This window comes from Heterodontus francisci, chromosome 28 (assembly GCF_036365525.1).
Source record: "Heterodontus francisci isolate sHetFra1 chromosome 28, sHetFra1.hap1, whole genome shotgun sequence".
In the NCBI taxonomy this organism is placed as follows: domain Eukaryota; kingdom Metazoa; phylum Chordata; class Chondrichthyes; order Heterodontiformes; family Heterodontidae; genus Heterodontus; species Heterodontus francisci.
The window spans coordinates 73639759-73649758 of NC_090398.1; the positions used below are offsets into that span (position 1 = coordinate 73639759).

At 49.4% G+C, this 10000-nt stretch overlaps 1 protein-coding gene across 1 annotated transcript in view; it reads right to left on the reverse strand.

Annotated features, from left to right (window-relative positions):
- Positions 1–10000, reverse strand: part of LOC137345259 (probable G-protein coupled receptor 139) — a 78632-nt gene that overhangs the window by 26623 nt on the left and 42009 nt on the right. The window lies entirely within an intron of this gene.

Sequence of the window (10000 nt, forward strand, 5' to 3'; positions counted from 1 at the left end):
TGTATACGTGTGCGTGCGTGTGAGACAGAGAGAGAGTGAGAAAGAGAGGGTGTGTGTATGAGAGAGAGGGGGAGAGTGTGTCTGTACGTGTGTGTGCGAGAGAGAGCTTGTATGTGTGAGAGAGAGCGTGTGTATGTGTGTGAGTGTGTGAGAGAAGTGTTTGTGAGTGTGTGCGAATGTGTGTGTGTGTATGAGAGAGAGAGACTGCGTGTGTGTGAGAGAGAGAGACTGTGTGTGTATGTGCGTGTGTGTGCGTGAGACAGAGACTGTGTGTGTGATTGATAGAGAGAAAGATTGTGTGTGTGTGTGTGAGAGAGAGAGTGTTGGTATGTGTGTGTGACAAAGAGATAGATAGCGTTTGTGCGTGAGAGAGAGTCTGTGTGTTTGTGAGAGAGAGTGCATGTGTACGTGTGCGTGTGAAAGACAGAATGTGTGTTTGTGTGTGGGAGAGAGAGATGGACAGTGTGTGTGTGTATGTGTGTGTGTGAGAGAGAGCTTGTATGTGTGAGAGAGATTGTGTGTATTTGTGTGAGTCTGTGAGATAGAGTGTTTGTGTTTGGGTGTGTGAGAATGTGTGTGTGTGAGTGAGAGAGAGAGACTGTGTGTGTGAGAGAGAGAGACTGTGTGTGTGTGTGAGAGAGAGAGAGAAAGAGTGTGACTGTGTGTGTGTGTATGTGAGAGAGCGAGAGAGCATGTTGTGTGTGCGCGCGAGAGAGAGTCTGCGTGTGTGTGAGAGTGTTTATGCGTGAGACAGAGTGTGTGCATGTGTACGTGTGCGTGTGAAAGACAGAATGTGTGTGTGGGAGAGAAAGAGAAAGAGAGTGTTTGTATGTGTGTGTGTGTGTGAGTGTGAGAGAGAGAGTGAGAGGGAGAGAGTTTGTATGTTTGTCTGTGACAGAGAGAGCATCTGTGTGATCGAGAGAGTGCGTGTATGTGCGTGAGTGTGTGAGAGAGACAACATGTGTGTGAGAGAGAGAGGGAGCGCGTGTGTGTGTGAGAGGAGTGCCTGTGTGTTTGTGTGTGTGTGTGTGTTTGTCTGAGGGAGGGTGTGCGCGTGCGCGTATGTGTGAGAGAGTGCGTGCGTGAGAACAAGCATGTGAAAGAGAGAGCTTACGTATGTGCGTGTGTGAGTTTGAGAGAAAGAGAGAGTGAGAGAGTGTTTGTATGTGTAAATGTGTGTGTGTATGTGTGTGCGTGAGAAAGAGACAGAGTTTGTGTGTGTGTGTGTGTATGTGTGTGCGTGAGAAAGAGACAGAGAGTGTTTGTGAGAGTGTGCGCGTGTATGTGAGAGAGAGAGAGAGTGTGAGTGTATGTGTGTGTGCGCGCCCGTGTGTGTGCGTGTGTGTGAGAGAGTGTGTGTATGAGTGATTGCGTTTGTGTGCGTGTGACAGGCTGTATGTGTGTGTGTGTGTGTGTGTGTCTTTGTATGTGTGTGTGTGTGTCTTTGTATGTGTGTGAGTGTGTGTGTGACAGGAGGTGTACGTGTGAGAGAGAGGGAGACCGAGAGCGTGTGTTTGTGTGAGAGTGCTTGAGTGTGAGAGAGTGTGTTTGTTCGTGTCTGTGTGAGAGAGAGAGCGAGCGGATGTGCGTGACTGTGTGAGAAAGATGTGCTTGCAAGTGTGTGAGTGTGTGAGGGAGACAGCGTGTGCATGAGTGAGTGTGTGTGAGAAGGAGAGAGCGCGTGTATGTGTACATGTGTGTGTGTGAAAGAGAGAATGTGTGTGAGTGTGTATGCATGTGAGAAAGAGAGAGAGAGAGAGCGCGAGAGAGAGTGTTTGTATGTGTGTGTGTGTGTGTGTGTGTGAAAGAGTGTGTGTATGTGGGTGAGTGTCTGAGAGACAGCGTGTTTGTGTGAGAGGGAGAGTGTGTGTGTGTGAGAGAGAGATCATGTGTGTATGAGAGAGTGAGCATGTCTGTGTGAGAGAGTGTGCATGTGCATCTGTGTGTGCGTGTGCTTGTCTGAGGGATAGTGTGTGGATGCGCGGACGTGTGAGAGAGTGCGTGTGCAAGAGGGAGCTTGAGAGAGAGTGTGCGTGTGTGAGAACAAGCGTGTGTATGTGAGAGAGTGTGTGTGTGTGTGTGAAAGAGAGAGCTTACGTGTGTGTGTGCGCGAGAGAGATAGACAGACAGAGTGCGTGTGCCTGTGCCTGTGTGAGTGTGAGAGATAGAGAGAGTGTGTGTATGTGTGAATGTGTGTGTATGAGAAAGAGACAGAGAGTGTTTGTGTTTGTGTGTGTGTGCGAGAGAGAAAGATTGTGTGTGTGTGTGAGAGAGAGAAAGCGTGTGTGTGTGTGTGTGTGAGAGAGAGAGATTGCGTGTGTGCGAGAGAGAGAGTCTGTGTATCTGTGAGGGAGTGAGTGTGCGTGAGAGAGAGAGAGCATGTGTACATGTGTGTGAAAGACAGAATGTGAGTGTGTGTGTGGGAGGGGGAGAGAGAGAGAGAGTGCGTGTGTGTTTGTGAGAAAGAGAGAGATAGTCTGTGTGTGTGAGAGAGTGTGTGTGCGTGAGGGAGAGTGGTGTGCTTTTGAAAGAGCGAATGTGTGTGTGTGGGAGAGAGAGAGTGTGTGTGTAAAAGAGAGAGAGAGAACGTGTTTGCAAGAGAGCGAGACCGTGTTTGCGTGTGTGTGTGTGAGACAGAGACAGAGAGAGAGAGAGAGTATGTGAGAGAGAGAGGGATAGTGTGTTTGTGTGTGTGTGTGTGAGAGAGAGCTTGTATGTGTGAGAGAGAACGTGTGCATGTGTGTGAGAGACAGACTGAGTGTGTGTGTGTGGGTGTGAGAGAGAGAGAGTGTGTGTGCGTGTGTGTATATGAGAGAGCACGCGTGTGTGTACGAGAGAGCGAGCCTGTCTGTGTGTGCGAGAGAGAGAGGCCGTGTATACATGTGCGTGCGTGTGAGACAGAGAGAGAGTGAGAAAGAGAGTGTATGTGTGTGAGAGAGAGGGGGAGAGTGTGTCTGTATGTGTGTGTGTGAGAGAGAGCTTGTATGTGTGAGAGAGAGCGTGTGTATGTGTGTGAGTGCGTGTGAGAGAGTGTGTGTGTGTGTATGAGAGAGTGACTGCGTGTGTGTGAGAGAGAGAGAGAGTATGTGAGTGTGTTTGTAGAAGAGAGAGAGAGAGAGAGAGTGTGTGTGTGTGTGCGTTAGAGAGAGAGAGTGTGTGTGCCTGTGAGAGAGAAAGAGCTTGTGTGTGTGACAGAGAGTGTGTGCGTGTGAAAGAGAGAACGTGTAGGTGTGAAAGAGAGACAGAGTGAGCGCGTGTGTGACGGTGTGTGTGCGAGAGTGTGTGTCTGAGAGAGAGCGTGTGCGTGTCTGAGAGAGAGAGAGCGTGTCTCTGTTTGTGTGTGAGAGAGACAGCATGAGTTTGTGAGAGAGAGAGTGTGCGTATGTGTAAGGGAGAGTGTGTGTGTGTGTGAGAGCAAGTGTGTGAGAGAGAGTGTGAGTGTGTGTGAGGGAATGTGCGTGTGTGTGAGAGAGAGAGTGTGTGAGTGCGTGTGTGAGAGAGAGAGAGAGAGAGAGCATATGTGTGTGTTTGTGTGTGTGTGCCTGCGAGAGAGAGAGAGAGCATGTGTGCGCGTATGCATGTGTGTCTGAGTGAGAGTGTTTGTATGTGTGAGTGTGAGAGAGCGTGTGTATGTGAGAGAGAGGATGCTGTGTGTGTGTCAGAAAGAGGGTGTGTATGTGTCTGAGTGTGTGAGAGAGAGAGATTGTGTGTGACTGAGGTAGTGTGCGTGCATGTGCGTGTGTGCACGTGAGATTGTGTATCTGAGAGACAGCGTGTGGGTAGGTGTGTTTGTATGTGTGTGTGTGAGCAAGCGAGTGAGAGAGAGCGTGAGTGTGTGTGAGAGAGTGTGTGAGTGTGAGACAGAGAGAGAGCCTGTGTGTGTGCGTGTGTGAGAGAGAGAGAGCATGTGTGCGTGTGTGTGTATGTGTGTATGAGAGAGTGCGTATGTGGCATAGAGAAAGCGTGTGTATCTGCGCGTGAGAGAGAGAGCATGGGTGTGCGTGTGACAGAGAGAGAGCGTGTGTGTGCGTGTGTGAGAGAGATAGAGCGTGTGTGTGAGAGATTGATCATATGTGTGCGAGAGAGTGTTTGTGTTTCTCTGTGTCTGAGGGAGAGTGTGTGTGCGTACGTGTGCGCTTGTGTGAGTGTAATAGGGAGTTTTTATGTTTCACAGAGAGAGTGTGTGTATGAGAGAGCGTGTGTGTGTGTGAGAGGGAGAGCGTGTGTGTGTGAGAGAGAGAGAGACAGAGAGCGTGTGTTTTATGTGAGAGAGTGTGTGTATGTGAAAGAGAGAATTTGTGTGTGTATGTGCGTATGAGAGAGAAAGAGAGAGAGAGTGAGAGAGAGAGTTTGTATGTGTGCGTGTGAGATAGAGAGAGCGTGTGTGTGTGGGAGAGAGAAAGAGTGCTTGTATGTCTGTATGTGTTTGAGTGTGTGAAAGAGAGAGAGTGTGTCTATATGAGAGAGACAGCGCTTGTGTGTGTGAGAGAGAGACTGTGTGTATCTTTGTGAGTGTCTGAGAGAGACAGCGTGTTTGTGAGAGGGAGAGTGCGTGAGCGTGTGAGAGAGAGAACATGCGTGAGTGTGAGAGTGAGCATGTGTGTGTTTGTGAGTGTGTGTGTGCGTACGTGTGCGAGAGTGCATGTGTTAGAGGGAGCTTGAGAGAGAGTGTGCGTGTGAAAGAGAAAAAGAGAGTGCGTGTGTGGGTGTGTGTGTGAGTGTGTGTGTCTGAGTTTGCGAGAAAGAGAGAGTGTGTGTATGTGCGAGTGTGTGAGAGAGAGTGTGTGTGTTTATGAGTGTGTAAGAATGTGTGTGTGCGTGAGAGACAGAGATTGTGCATGTGTGTGTGTGTGTGCGCGTGTGCTTGTGATAGAGAGAATGTATGTGTGAAAGTGTGTGTGTGTGAAAGAGTGTGTGTGTGTGAGAAAGAGAGTGTGTGCGTATGAGAGAGAGAGCGCGAGTGTGGTGTGTGTGAGAAAGACAGAAAGTGTCTCTGTGTGTGTTTGTATGTGTGTCTGAGAGGAAGTGTTTGGATGTGTGTGAGTGAGAGAGAGGGCATGTGTGTCTGCGTGTGTGTGTGTGTGTGAGAGAGAGAGAGAGAGAGAGAGAGAGAGAGAGAGAGAGAGAGAGAGAGAGAGAGTGCGTGTGTGTGTATGTGTGCGCGCCCGCGCGTAATAATTTGTGTGTCTGACAGAGAGTATGTGCTTGTTTGTGTGTGAGAGTGTGAGTGTTTGTATGTGTGTGTGAAAGATAGAGAGTGTTTGTATGTGTGCGTGCGTGAGAGAGAATGTGTGCAAGTGTGTGAGAGAGTTTGTGTATGTGTGTGTGTGAGAGAGAGAGAGCGTATGTGTGTTTGAGAGAGACCGTGCGTGTGTGTGTTTGTGTGCGTCTGAGGTAGAGTGTGTGTGTGCGTGTGTACGTGTGAGAGAGGGTGTGTGTAAGAGGCAGTTTGTATGTGTCGGAGAGAGAATTTGTGAGTGTGTGAGAGAGAGAGCGCGTGTGTGTGTGTGAGAGCGTGTGTGCGTGTGTGTGTGTGTGAGTGTGTGTATGTGTGAGGGAGTGTGTGAGTGTGAGAGAGGGAGAGAGTGTGTGTGTGTATGTGTGTGTGAGCGAGTGTCTGTGTATGTGTCACAGAGAATGTGTGTGTGAGAGGGAGTGTGTGTGTGTATGTGAGAGATCGAGAGAGAGAGTGCCTGACAGAGAGCGTGTGCGCATCTGAGAGAGAGAGCCAGTCTCTGTTTGTATGTGAGAGAGACAGTATGTGTTTGTGAGAGAGAAAGTGTGCGTATGTGTAAGAGTGCGTGTATATGTGAAAGAGAGAGTGAAAGTGTGTGTGTCTGTGTAAGAGAGTGTGTGCGTGTTTGTTTGTGTGTGTGAGAGACAGAGGTAGAGAGAATGTGTGTGTGTGTGAGAGAGACAGAGAGAGAGCATGTGTGCATGTGCATGTGTGAGAGAGTGAGAGAGCAGGTGTGTCTGCGTGTGAGAGAGAGAGCGTGTATGCATGTGTGAGAACGTGTGTGTTTGTATGTGAGAGAGAGAACGTGTGGGTGTGGGTGTCTGATAGAGGGAGAGCGAGTGTGTGAGTGAGAAAGAGAGTGTGTGTATCTGTGTGAGAGAGAGTGTGTGGGCGTGAGAGAGTGTGTGTGAGTGAGACAGAGTGTGTGTGTGTACCTGTGTGTGTGAAAGAGAGAATGTGTGTGTCTGTGTGTGTGTGTGTGTGAGAGAGAGAGAGAGTGTGTGTGTATGCGTGTTTGTGTGAGAGAGAGTGTGTGCGCGTGCGTGTGTGTGAGAGAGAAAGAGTGTGTGTGCGTGCATGTGTGTGTCTGAGTGAGAGTGTTTGTATGTGTGTGTGAGAGAGCGTATCTGTGTGAGAGAGAGTGTGCTTTGTGTGTATGTGAAAGAGTGTATGGATACATGTGTGTGTGAGAGAGAGAGCGTGTACGTGTACGTGTGTGTGTGTGAAAGGGATAATGTGTGTGAGAGTGTATGTGTGTGAGAAAGAGGGAGAGAGAGAGAGAAGGAGAGAGAGCGCGAGAGACACTGTTTGTATCTGTGTGTGTGAGAGAGAGGGTGTGTATGTGTGTGAGTGTGTGAGAAAGTGTGTGAGTATGTGAGTCAGTGTGAGAGAGAGAATGCTTGTTTGTGTGTGCGTGGAAGAGAGAGACCGTGCGTCTGTGTGTGAGTGTCTGAGAGACATCGTGTTTGTGTGAGAGTGAGAGCGTCTGTGTGTCAGAGAGTGAGCATGTGTGTGTCAGAGAGTGAGCATGTGTGTGTGAGAGAGTGAGCATGAGTCTGTGTGTGTTTGTCAGAGGGAGTGTGTGTGTGTGTGCACGTACATGTGAGAGAGTGCGTAAGAGGGAGCTTGAGAGAGAGTGTGCATGTGTGAAAACACGCATGTGTCTGAGATAGAGAGTGTGTGTGCATGTACGTGTGTGCGTGTGTGCGAGTTTGAGAGGGAGAGAGAGTGTGTGTATATGTGAGTGTGTGTGTCAGAGAGAGTGAGAGTGTGCTTGCGAGAGAGAGAGACCGTGTATGCGTGTGTGTGAGATAGAGAGAGGGAGAAAGAGTGTGTGTGAGAGAGAGAGAGAGAGAGGGAGAGTGTGTTGGTATGTGTGTGTGAGTGAGAGAGAGCTTGTATGTGTGAGAGAGAGCGTGTGTATGTGTGTTAGTTTGTGAGAGACAGTGTGTGTGTTTGTGAGTGTGTGAGAATGTGCGTTTGTGTGTGTGAGAGACTGTGTGTGTGTGTGACAGAGAGAGAGAAAGGGTGTGTACGACCGTGTGTGTGCGTGAGAGAGTGTGCATGTGTACGTGTGCATGTGAAAGACTGAATGGCTGTGTGTGTGTGTGTGCGTGTGTGTGTATATATGAGAGAGCACGCGTGTGATAATGAGAGAGAGACTGTGTGTGTGTGAGAGAGTGAGATCGTGTGTGTGGGAGAGAGAGAGTGCTTGTGTGTGTGTGTTTATGTGTGTGTGTAAGGGAGAAAGTGTTTGTATGTGAGAGAGATGCTTGTGTGCGTGAGAGAGAGAGACTGTGTGTATGTGTGGGAGTGTCTGAGAGAGAGACAGCGCATGTGTGTGAGGGAGAGGGAACATGTGTGTGTGAGAGAGTGAGCATGTGTGTGAGAGGGAGTGAGCATGCGTGTGTGTGAGAGAGTGAGCATGTGGGTGTTTGTGAGTGTGTGAGAGTGTGCGTGTGCGTACGTGTGCGAGAGTGCATGTGTAAGAGGGAGCTTGAGATAGAGTGTGTGCATGTGAGAGAGAGCGTGTGTGTGTGAGAGAGAGCGTGTGTGTGCATGAGAGTGTGTGTGTGTGAAAGAGAGAACTTCTGTATGTGTGTCTGTGTGAGAGAGAAAACGACAGTGCGTGTGCGCGTGTGTGCGTGTGTGTGAGTATGTGCGTGTGTGAGAGAGGGAGAGTGCGTTTGTGTGTGCGTATATGAGAGAGCACGCGCACGTGTATGAGAGACAGAGTGTTATTGTGAGAGGGAGAGCGTGTATGCGTGTGTGTGTGTGTGTCTGTGTGAGACAGAGAGAGAGTGTGTGTGTGAGAGAGAGAGAGGGAGAGTGTGTTTGTATGTGTGTGTGTGTGTGAGAGAGAGCTTGAATGTGTGAGAGAGAGCGTGTGTCTGTGTGTGTGTGTGTGAGAGAGAGCGTGTGTGTGTGTGAGAGAGAGAGAGAGACTGTGTGTGCATGTGTGTGAGAGAGAGAGAGAAAGTGTGTGTGTGTGTTTGTGCGTGTGAGAGAGACTGTGTCTATGTAGTGTGTGTGCATGACAGAGACAGAGTGTATGTGTGCGTGTGAAAGACAGAATGTGTGTGCGCGTCTATGTGAGAGAGAGAGAAAGGACGTGTGTGCGAGAGAGAGTATCTGTGTGTGTGAGAGTGCGTGTACGTGAGATAGGGAGAGTGCATGTGTCCATGTGCGTGTGAAAGACAGAATGTTTGTGTGTGTGTAGGAGAGAGCGAGAGAGAGACAGTGTGTGTGTGTGTGTACGTGTGTGATAGAGAGAGTGTGTGTGTCTGTGCGTGTTTGAGAGAGAGAGAGAAACAGTTGTGTGTGTGAGGAAGAGGGAGAAAGTGTGTGTGTGTATGTGTGTGTGTGAGGGCGAGAGATAGCGTGTGTGCGGGTGAGAGAGTCTGTGTGGCTGTGAGAGAGTGTGTGTGCGTATGTGTGCGAGAGTGCATGTGCAAGAGGGAGCTTGAGATAGAGTGTGTGCATGTGAGAGAGCGTGTGTGTGTGAGAGAGAGCGTGTGTGTGCATGAGAGTGTGTGTGTGAAAGAGAGAGCTTCTGTATGTGTGTCTGTCTGAAAGAGAAAACGACAGTGCGTGTGCGCGTGTGTGCATGTGTGTGAGTATGTGCGTGTGTGAGAGAGGGAGAGTGCGTTTGTGTGTGCGTGTGTGTATATGAGAGAGCATGCGTGTGTGTATGAGAGAGAGAGTGTATTTGCGAGAGAGAGAGAGGGAGATTGTGTTTGTATGTGTGTGTGAGAGAGAGAACTTGTATGTGTGAGATGGAGCGTGTGTCTGTCTGTGAGTGTGTGAGAGAGAGCGTGTGTGTGTGAGAGAGAGAGAGACTGTGTGTGCATGTGTGAGAGAGAGAGAGAAAGAGAGTGTGTGTGTTTGTGCGTGTGAGAGAGAGAGACTGTGTCTATGTGTGAGTGCGTGTGCATGACAGAGAGAGAGTGCATGTGTACGTGTGCGTGTGAAAGACAGAATGTGTGTGCGTGTCTGTGTGTGAGAGAGAGAAAGGGCGTGTGTGCGAGAGAGAGTATCTGTGTGTGTGAGAGTGTGTGTACGTGAGAGAGGGAGAGTGCATGTGTACGTGTGCGTGTGAAAGACAGAATATTTGTGTGTGTGTAGGAGAGAGCGAGAGAGAGACAGTGTGCGTGTGTGCGTGTGAGAGGGAGAGGGAGTGTGTGTGTATGTGTATGTGTGAGAGAGTTTCAGAGAAAGAGAGAGTGAGTGTGTGTACGTGTGAACGTTTGTGTGTGTGTATGTGTGTGTGTGTGAGAAAGAGACAGAGAGTGTTTGTGTGTGTGTGTCTGTGCGTGTGAGAGAGAGAGAGAGAAACAGTTGTGTGTGTGAGAAAGAGGGAGAAAGTGTGTGTGTATGTGTGTGTGTGAGGGCGAGAGATAGCGTGTGTGCGAGTGAGAGAGTCTGTGTGTCTGTGAGAGAGTGTGTGTGCGTGAGAGGGAGAGAGTGTGTGTAAGAGGGAGCATGCATATATCTGAGAGAGAGTGTATGTGTGACAGAGAGAGTGTGTTTGTATGTATGTGTGTATGCGTGCGAGTGTGCGCGCGTGTGTGAGTGAGAGAGAGAGTGTGTGTGAATGAGTGATTGCGTGTGTGTGCATGTGACAGGCTGTGTGTGTTTGCGTGTGTGTGTGTGTGACAGGATGTGTGTGTGAGTGGGTGCCTTTGAGAGAAAGCCTGTGCATGTGAGTATGAGAGTGTGTGTATGTGTCCATGAGAGAGAGAGTATGTGTGTGTATGTGTGTGT